The sequence below is a fragment of the Diospyros lotus genome, chromosome 1 (assembly GCF_014633365.1).
Source record: "Diospyros lotus cultivar Yz01 chromosome 1, ASM1463336v1, whole genome shotgun sequence".
NCBI lineage: Eukaryota > Viridiplantae > Streptophyta > Magnoliopsida > Ericales > Ebenaceae > Diospyros > Diospyros lotus.
In genome coordinates this window covers 14,281,310-14,292,358 of record NC_068338.1, presented here as the reverse complement: position 1 = coordinate 14,292,358, position 11,049 = coordinate 14,281,310, and the positions used below count along the sequence as shown (strand labels likewise).

Genomic DNA, 11,049 nt, shown 5'->3' with positions numbered 1-11,049 from the left:
TTATATACCGCCTATATGGTCGGTTGAATATTGTCTTTAAATTTTGTCTTTTCATTATATACCGCCTATATGGTCGGTTAAAAAATAGTCTTTCAATTATTGTCTTTTCATTATATACCGCCTATATGGTCGGTTAAAAAATAGTCTTTCAATTCTTGTCTTTTCATTATATACCGCCTATATGGTCGATTAAAAAAAAAGTCTTTTAAATACTGTCTTTTAATTCCCGTCATTTAAATTCCTGCCAATTTATTTTAAAAATGAAGATAAGTAGCTAAATCCAATCTTGGGTTAAGGCAAGGACAATGTCCAACGCCAATGATTCCCAAAGAAAGCTGCGCTTCAAATGTGTAATATTAATCTGATTTAATTTGAGCAGTGTGTATATAGTGTATCTTTGAGTTTGGATTAAAGCATAAGCCTAACTTAGAATTTTCATGCCACGTATGGAGATTGCTAGACTTGGAAATGTTTTCATACCCAAGCCCAAATGATTAATCTGTACCTATAAATTCTGTCTTCAGGATATAATTCAATTTATGATAATTGCTTAACTTAGAATTTTCATGCCATGTATGGAGATTGCTTAAACAAGAATTATGATTATCTTGAACTAAAATTTCTGACAGATCTACAAAACTCAAATCAGATGAATATTACTGATCTTTTTTATTAAATCGAGAATTAATTGGTTTTGGCACTGAAATTGTCTTGACCCAAGCTACTTAAATTTAGTATTAGTTTAGTTTTAATTTTTGCCATTAGATCATCTTAATCACCTCCTAAAAACAAATATTCTATGATTTTTACTTTCAACCATAAATAATCTCCCTGTGAACCGACTCGGACTCACTGAAATATAAATTTAAAATTATACTACACGCACACTCGCACACTGGCGAGTATAATTGCCCTATACCTACTCTAATAAAAGGATTGACATCTGATGAATTTGGTTGTAGTTTTGATAAATAAATGTGCAGGGTAGCATAGCAGTCACAGCCCTCTAGTGACCCAAACCTAGATTACTATGATATCTTCCAAACATTCCCACTGCAAATGCAATGCTAGGTCTTGTGCAAACCTGAGCATACATTAGGCTTTCAACAGTTGAAGCATATGAGATGTTGCGCATTTGTTCCTTTTTAAGTTCTTTTTTTAGGCATTGGTTCAAATTGAATCTATCACCCTTTACAATGAGTGCTACACTCAGTGCACAATTTCATCCGAAATCTCTCTAAAAGTTTGTTAATATAAGTCTCTTGAGAAAATCCCAAAATGTCTTGAGATCTTTCCCTATGGATCTTAATACTAATGACATAAGATGTCTCACCCATATCTTTCATATCAAAGTGCTTTGAGAGGAATTGTTTCACCTCATGTAGCAATCCCTTACCATTGGTTACGAGTAGGATATCATCCACATATAGGACAAGAAACATATTTTGCTCCCACTGACCTTCTGGTACATACATTGATCCATGACATTTTCTAGAAAATCGAAGGAAGAGATCTCACATCATGAAATTTTAAGTACCATTGTCGGGAGGCTTGTTTCAATCCATATATAAATTTCTTAAGCTTGCATAACAAATGCTCACCATCACTAGAGGAGAATTCACCTGGTTGTTTCATGTAGACCTCTTCCTCTAGATCTCCATTGAGGAATGTAATTTTGACATCCATTTGATGCAATTCCAAATTAAAATGCGCTACTAATGCCATTATTACACGAAAGGAATATGTCTTAGATATAAGAGAAAAAGTCTTTATCGATTCCCTCCTTTTGAGTAAATCCCTTAGCAACAAGTCTTTCCATATATCTCTCAATGTTTCCTAATGAGTCTTTCTTGGTCTTAAAGATACATTTATAGCCTTTGGCCCTAGCCTTATCAGGCAACTCGACAGGATCCCAGACTCCATTAGTTTCCATGGAATTCATCTCATCTTCCATAGCATCATACCACAATTTGGATTCTTTGCAACTCATGTGAAAATGTTTCAAGATCATTTATAACTCTAATGTTATAGTTAGACTCCTGACGATACACAACATAGTCACTAGGAATGACTGATTACTTCATTGTAGTTGATCTTCTTAATGTTGTATCAATATCCTCCTAAGGAGTTTCTTGCACAACTAATTGTTCAACAGTATTCTCTTTAGGAGTATCTTGCACAAATGACTATTCAATAGTATTCTCCTGAGGAGTATCATGCATAACTAGATCTTCTAGATTGTTATCACTAGCTTGTGGAATATCAAAAACTAGACATCTAGCACTCGTTTGATCTTAAAGGGCACTATGAACTTCAATCAATCTTTCACTTGAAATGGGAGTTTGAATATCTGAATATTTTTTCTCAAAATAAGCCAAATTCTGATATTGATTATTCCCACTGAACAAGTGACTCTCAAAAAAAAATTCATTTCTTGATTCCACAATCCTAATGATGTAAGATGGACAATAAAATCTATATCTCTTGGATTTTTCATCATATCCAATGAAATACCCACGTACAGTCCTTGGGTCTAGTTTTCTTTCTTGTGGATTATAAACTCTTAAGTCAGATAGATATCCCCAAGTGCGTATATGCCACAAACTCGATTTCCAACCCTTAAATAACTCAAATGGCATCTTAGGGACAGCTTTGGTGGAACCCGTTTAATATAGACGCAGTTGTTTTAAGAGCTTTAGTCCACAGGGATTTAGGAAGCTTGAAATTGCTAAGCATACTCCTCACCATGTCCAATAATTTTTGGTTTCTCCTTTCAGCTACACCATTCTGGTCTGAAGACCCTGGCATGGTATATTGAGCCACAATCCCATTTTCCTCGAAAAACCTAACAAAAGAACCAGGTGTCTATCCATCCTCTGTGTATATTCCATAATACTCTCTACCTCTATTTGACCTCATGATCTTAATTTTCTTCCCACATTGTTTCTCTACTCTTTCCTTGAAAATTTTAAAGGCATCTAATGCTTCGTTCTTGTTATGAAGCAAGTAAAGATACATATATCGTGAATAGTCATCTATAAATGATTTGAAGTATCTCTGACCATACAAGTCTATATCTGGACTACAAATATCCATATGTATGATCTCTAATATTTATATACTCCTCTTGGCACATTTATTTAACTTGTTAGTCTATTTTCCCCTTATGCAATCTACACAAATATGAAAATTAGTAAAATCTAGAGTATTGAGTACTCCATCATTTACTAATCTTCTAAACCTCTCTATGGGGATATTTCCTAATCTCCGATACCACAACATAAAGGAATCATCATTCATGACACATTTTTTAATATTTGCATTGATTTGGGTATACATTACATTATAAGAGGCATTGTTTTGCAAATTAATTTCAAAAAGATCATAAGAAAATGTACCATTCCCAACAAGTTCGAATTTATAAAATAAATTAAAAAAGTTTCTAAAAAAGTTAAAGGAATATCCTAAGGATACAAGTCTCGAAACTGAAATTAAATTCCTAGAAAAACTTGGAATATAAAAAGTCTTTTCCAAATCTAAAACAATGCCAAAATTTAAAATAAGTATGCATGTCCTAATTAGCTCCACATGTGAACGCATCTTGTTTCCTAAATAAATGTTTTGTTCATTTTCCACTAGTTTCCTCTAGTTTAAAAAACCTTGCAAGGTATTTCAAACATGGATTGTAGAACCATAATCAATCTACCATGTGTTATAACAAACATCAACCATATTAAATTCATAACATATGAGTGAGGTTAGATTACCTTTTTTTTCAAGCCAAGTTTTAAATTTGAGGCTTCTTCAGGTGTCCCTTCTTTTTACAGGTTGGATTCCTTCTTTATCTTAGACTGGATAAGTATTTTACCCTTTTCCTTGCGTCTGTCTTGAGCAATTTTATTCTTTCCTTGGATGGCCATATGTGCACCCATTTCCATAATCAACCTCCCTTCCTCTTGAACACACATGGTCAAAAGTTTATTAATAGACCATTTATTTGCATATGTTATAAGATATTTTAACAGGACTATACTATTGTGGGAGAGAATTTAAAATGAAATGTACTAGGAAAGAATATGACATTGTAACCTCAATGGATTTTAGTTGTGTAATACCCCGGAACTTGATATAAAACTTAAATGTTGTAATGAAAATTATAGTAGCAAAATGGATGGTATTTTAGATTTAGAGCATTAACGTAATAAAGGGAATGATTGCAATGATGATTCCTTATCCTAGAGGACATGATTTGGAGAGATAGGATTGGATTTGGAACTTCACCCTAAAGCCTTATGGAAGAATAATTAATCTTACACCAAAAGTCTTAAGGTGGCTTAGCTTGGAAGTTGTAATAATGAATGATTAATCTTACACCAAAAGTCTTAGGATGGCTTAGCTTGGAAGAAAGAGATTGGCTTGGAAATGAAGAGATAAGGGCCATGATGAGTTCTTATCCTAGAATTCATGTGAAGGTGAGATTTGGAGGCTTGGGATTGGAAGGAAAGGGAAGCTTGAATTGGAGGATAAAATCAAAGAAGAACATTCAAGGATTGTAATGATGGCTTGGGAAGAAAAATGGGTGACTTAAAGGCTAAGGGTTATCTTGAGATTTGGGGACTTTAGAGGCTATATAAAGGGAAGGGGGAGAGACCCACATGAAGTTAAAACATAGCAAAAGAACAAGTGCAACAAAGAGAGGAAAGAAATCCAAGAAAGCAAAGAAGATGAAGGGTGAAGATACCTCATCGGAAAGTAGCAAAAACAATAAGAAAATCGAAGAGGTAAGTTGATTCTTTTTTTATAGGGTCATAGAGCACGAAAAGAAAAGTCCGTAGGTTCAAACAAAAAGCGAATCAGAGCAAAAATGAGCAAGTTATAGCATTTTTAATTTTAGATTGCAGAATCCATAACAGGGAAGGAGACGGCGCGTGGCCACTCTTCCGGAGGAGCGTGAGGGCGCGTCCGGCCTCCGTTTGACATGAAATTTTCACCTTTGTTCTCCTATTTTAATTTCCTACAACTCCATGTAAAAATATTTAAGTTTTGGTTCACTGAAATACGTAATTTCTGCAGAAACAGCCCCTAGTGCTCGAAATCGGGCTATGAACAGTGCTATTGAAGAGAAAACGATCAAGGTGAGTGGTTCTTATGCATGTTCCTTGATTCCTATTGATCACTCTTGGTTTTCACTTATGGATGGTTTGTTGCTTACATCTTATGTTCCCTTTGTTCCGAGCATATCCTTTCTACTTTGTTGCATCGAGTTTGACCATAACATATTTCGTGTGTGGCTTGTGATCATATCCCTTCTGCTTTGTCATACATCTTGTCATTTGGTGGTTGTGGCTAGTTGGTGGCTTGTCGTGTGTGTACCACGGGGGCGTGTGTAAGAGGGCTGACCACGTGGGCCTGTGTAAGGGGGCTACCTCAAGCTTGTGTAAGGGGGCCGAGGGGTTCATACATGGCAAGTAAGAAGGATATCTCGTGCCTATGTAAGGGGACCGAGAGGTTACATCTCATGTGTTTATTGCTTTTGAACAAGTCTTGCCTATTTTATATGCGTCTCGATATTTGTATTTATGGCTAGTTGTTGGGACATCACAAGGAATCTCGTACTCTTGCGATGAGCCTAGACCTCATGCTCTAGCAGTGAGCCGTAATCTTAGGAGATTTCGTTCTTATTTCTGCATGTCTCCTAGCAAAGATGCATATTGCTCTTGCATGCATAGTTTCTTTCCTTGTACCATTCACTTAGATGTTATTATCTAACTTGGGTGTTTTATACCCCTGAGACATTCAACGTCCCAACTTTATCAGAAGTATCAGGTGTTACAGGTTTCAGTTCAAAGCATGGGAAAAAAGGTAGAGCTTTGCTAGCTTTGGGTTCTTTTCGATTTATTATGGTTCTTTTTGATTTATTATGTAACCAGAATGATGTATTGTAAATAGCAGTCAGGATACTCAAGGTTGTAAGAGGTGTGTGGGGGGGCGTCCTACAGTTGTACCTATAAGTAATAAGTTGTGTCTTTTGGGTTTATTGAAAGTTGTATGCATTTTCTGTACATATAAAGAAATCTAGTGGAAACCTCTTTATTTAACTTTGATTAAGGTTGCAGGTTCGATCTAATACTTCCATTGGTAAGGGTTTCCATAACATCCGTAGGTGATATCTTAATTATATTTCAAGTTATTGCGTATTTGGAAAAGTAGAGCATTACAAGTTGGGCTGCAATGTCCTTTATCTTCATGATGTGCTCACGCAAACCTTTAACACTGGTGAGCTTCATTAATGATAACTTTTCCATTAGGGAGCTAGCAAGTGTCTTATCTAAATACTCAAATTGCTCATTAATAGCCATCAATAATTCATTGACTGTCTTACATTCAAGAATTGAACCACAAATACTAGCAAAAATTTTGGTTTGTGTGAATATCATGCTAAGGTGATCAGATCGCTCCCATCGTCATGCTCAGTAATTTAAACTTGAGTGCTAGTAGGAGTAACTGTAGGTGATTCATTATTTCGAATGGCATAGTCAATATCCATCCACCCTAATTACAAAAAAATACTCTCATTCCACGTCTTATAGTTATCACCACTCAAATTCGAAATATCACGCTTCATATTAGAGAAATTCACAAGTAAAATAGGTGTATCGAATAAAACAAATACTCATGCTTATGTAACTAAACATAAGACTACTATATCTCAATGTCATATTTTACCAATATAAAGTATGTAACAAATTATGAATCACTAACATAAAACAACTATCTATGGGCTAAGCTCTTATATTTAAACAGATTCATAATATAAACTTCAAGATATGACTAACAAATTATATTCTTTTCCTTAGTTCATGTGAATAAATTAAGAAAAATAATTTGTTACCATATCCTAATATTAATCACACAAATACAACAAAAATTCCTATGAGATAAAATCTATTGTATTAAATATGATTAATTACAATTAATGTCATTTAATCTTATGTGACCTTTGCAACTCAATATATAATTTTAATTAATTAAAGTTATTGTGGCTAGTATTCAATTAATTAAAATTATATTAATTACATGACATTTAACCAATTTTATGCATAATAATTTCCAATAGATCATGCATGTATAATAAACAAGTACTAAAAATTTATGCACACATAACATCATTAATTATGCATAAATGTTTGCAAGTGAATCAATCGACCAAAAATAACAAATAATTTATTTAAGCATGTATTATTAATTAAACATGTAAATTAGAATAAATAATATAATTAATTACATCAAATTTAAATTTTTACAAGTTGTAAAATGAATCTCGATCTCGCCTTTATGCCGAGTTAATCCAAACATAAAATTTGAGGTACAAACTAATATCGCAAATGGAATCGGGGATTCCAAAACCCTAAAGTGGGACTGAATACCGAAGCTGGTGGTCACCTAGGGCGGCGCGTGGATCACACGCGCCTCCCACGGCCCGTCACTTGCGCAGTGCTGTTGATCCAGATCCGCTTTGGATCCGACCCAGTGGGTTGACCCAGAAACTTAATGTGTCAACCCACCTTCTTCTTCCCCAATCAGTTAGGGTTTTAACCCTTGTACCAGCGTCGTCGCGGCCGTTTGTGTCTCCCCAAATAATCGCCGGCCTCCTCCTCTTCGCAGTTGCCATTGTCGTCGTTCGCCATAGCCGTCGTTATGGCCGTCGTTTATTCACCTCGCCATCGGCCACCATGGCTATCGCCGTTATCCACACAGTGCATATATATAATACATTTATATATGCACAGAAGACGGTAGCCCAGAAGAACTAAAATCGTGTAACGATTCGTTAATCGACGGCGACTTGAAGCATCGAGCAACCAGCGAAGAGGATGACCCACTATCGGTCGGCCAAGATGACCGACGACCCACGACGAGAAGGCGACTAAGGCGAGCAGAAGGCAAACGGTCGCGGCCATGGCGAACACATCAAGCCATGGCCGCCGGTGACGGGCGAAAGCGATCGACCATTCGGCAACAGCAAGTAATACCGACGGCTCGACACCCACGGCCATGGACGATTTCCATCCTCGGTCGGCGACTCCGACATCGCACCACGCTCGCCGGCGACACGAATGGCCGCGACGTACGCGGCCGCCTGCGACGCAACAGAGCAACCCCACCGGCCAAGGAAGACCCACGAGCAGCAAGCCCACCGACCATGACGAACACGGCCGCCGGCGACTGCCTCAGCCATGGCTGAAACGAAGCAAACATTTCCTTTTTGGCTTCAATTGGTTGCAACATTTCCTTTTCGTTTCTGCAATGTTTAGTTATTTCACAGACACTGGCAACCATTATCATATAATAGACAACCTTACACTTGTTCACAGCCAAAAGAAAGGGAAGGGGAAAAACAAGTTTCCTGAAGAATTTTTTTGGTGCCTTAGACCTCTAGTTGCTATATACAGTTTCTCTTTTTCAATCTGCTTCACACGGTACTTCAAATTATCTGTCGAGACTTAACAAAGTCAAAACAAAAATATTCTTTAAGACTAGTGTGGCAATAGGTTTTTTGCAAGAAGCTGAGACTGGTTTTATTTTGTATGGGATCTAGCGTCATGAATCTTGCTTCTTTGCCAAACTCATATCGAAATCCAGTAGCAATTGAACCTTTTGGACCGGTTGATTGGTGGTAGAGGTACTAGCTGTTCATTTATCATAAGTCAATCCCACATCAATTTATTAGGGAGGTCTTGACTATATTGGTTGGTCTGTTGAACTCACAAGGTACCTTCAATCAGTACTTTTAGATAAGGGCGTATAGTGTTATGGTATTAGAGCTAACCCAAGAACACATGTTACACATCAATAGTCTATTTGGGAGTTCTTTGGTATATTACTTGATTTCATGAACTCATAAATCACTTTCAACTAGTACTTTGGATAAGGTCCATGGTATTATAAATGGTATTAGAATTAACAAAGGTTCATGGTGTTATTTTTTCCCTATGCTTTATTTATTTATTATTTTAGAAAATCGCATTTTCTAAATCTCGAAATTAGTGAGGGAAAATTAAAAAAAAATCATTTTTGGTATTTTCCAAGTTTAGTTGAGTTTTTGAAAACCGCATTTTTCAAATCTTCATATTTTATTTAAAAAACATTTGTATTTGAACAAGTTTTCTTATTTTTTATAGAATAAGTTTCTAAAAAACTAGGGCAGTTTTTTCCAATTGAACACCCCAAGTCTCTCCCCCTCTCTCTCCCTCAACTGAAGCTGATATAACCAAGTAGATCAAAGAATGCTTCTGTCAATGGCTGAAACTTCTTAAACAGACTTGCACTTCTAATCAACATGAACAGCTAAAGTTTACTTTCTTTCATTTTCCTTTTTGTAGTTGGTGAACTGTGATATGTTGATTCTTGAGTTTGTCAAGCTCCAGTTCGTGCTTTTTGGTTGATAGAATTGTATAACAAAGATTAATTTTCCTGTCACGTAATATCTAATATCAAATGTTTATCATATCAGTTATCTTCATTCATCGATGCCATCTTATGAATCGTTTCTTTATAAAGATGATATCAGAACTTTATATTATCATTCTCTCACTAGAGAGTTGTGTTAGGAAGGGCATCCCAAGTAAAATTTAACCGCATTAATTGTTTTTTTACATGAATTTTTATTCTCAATGTGACTTTTAGAAGTCAATTCACATTATAAGAATATCAAATGTCTGGTGCCTTTCTGGACCTGCTGGTTTCATGCTTGCTATTTTAATCTGGCACTGTATGTTTCTGTATAAGCATACTTGTATATGATCTGATGAGTTCGAATTTAGCTTTGGCCCTTCAACGGGCCTTTCTGGTCTTTGTTGTCTATGAAAACTAAAGATGATTGGAATACCAATTTTCAGGCATTTTCCATAAGACATTTGAGGAAGGCTGCTGGACCCATCCTTGCTGAATGTACATCCATTTGTCATATGTGCCACATTGGGAACTCTGCAATGGTTGAGACCAAGAAGAGGATGGCACTGCGCCCCAGAATTAGTAAGAAATCTGGTAAAGATACAAAAACACCACAAAAGCAGAAATCCGGAAGGTGATATTAAAGAAACCAAAGAAAAGAAAAGAGCACCAGTGTATCATGCTTATTGGTTCAATGGTCTCTTCTTGTCGAGAAAGCCAAATAATGAGCGAGTTATGCACTTCAGAAGTAGAAAGTTTGTTGCGCCATCTGAACAGTTGATTGGCATTGTTGATCAACCCAAATGCAGTCTCTGTGGAGAGCCAGAATCCGCGTCCACGTTGAGCTATGTTGGTTGTGAAATCTGTTGAGGTATCTAACATCCATCTATCTTTTCTTCATTTTTTTTTTTCTTATGGTGGGTCTAGGATCCTACTAACTTAGGGAATGCATGCTTTCGCTCTTAATATCTTTCAAATTGTTTCCAAATATTTGGCAGAATGGTATCATGGAGAAGCTTTTGGGCTTAGCACGGAGAACATTAGTAGTCTCATTGGATTTAGGTGCCACAAGTGCCGTAGCAGGGCATCACCCAGCTGCCCCCGTTTGAACAGAAAGACTAGCGATGACGCGCAAGTGGGCACTTCAAATGGTAAGGTAACGGTCGACTTTGCTGGGGATGTCTCAAACGTTATTGCACTTCCATCTTTTGATGACAAAGAAGCAAAGTTTCTGTCTTTTCAAAGGGAAAGAATCTGGAGGAAGATCAGGGTTCTAAGAAGGAATCCACAAGCGCAAGTTTCTGCTGGAGCAGAGTTAGATGCGATAATAAGGAGAAGCAGAGGATCAGAGCTAAGATTGTGGGTTTGATGGGTCAATTTTCTGTTATGATAAGGCGTAACTTTCAGTTGGAGATGCTGTTATAGCATTGGTTGTATCTTCTCCTATAGCCTCTCTGAAGGTAGGAAGTTGTCAAGAAGAGAGAGAGGTCTAAAGACTTGACTTTGAACTGGGAATAATCAATCAATACTAGATTTCTTCTTTCCTCAATTGTACTTTTTCTCTTAATTCTTTCCTTCATCTTTCTCTCTTTCATG

At 36.5% G+C, this 11,049-nt stretch overlaps 1 long non-coding RNA gene across 1 annotated transcript; it reads left to right on the top strand.

The window, feature by feature from the left end:
• The first annotated feature begins 7,398 nt into the window (after positions 1-7,398).
• On the top strand, positions 7,399-11,049 carry LOC127811060 (uncharacterized). Its single transcript, XR_008025624.1, has 3 exons — positions 7,399-8,279; positions 9,900-10,324; positions 10,452-11,049. It is a non-coding gene; the product is annotated as an uncharacterized LOC127811060 (long non-coding RNA).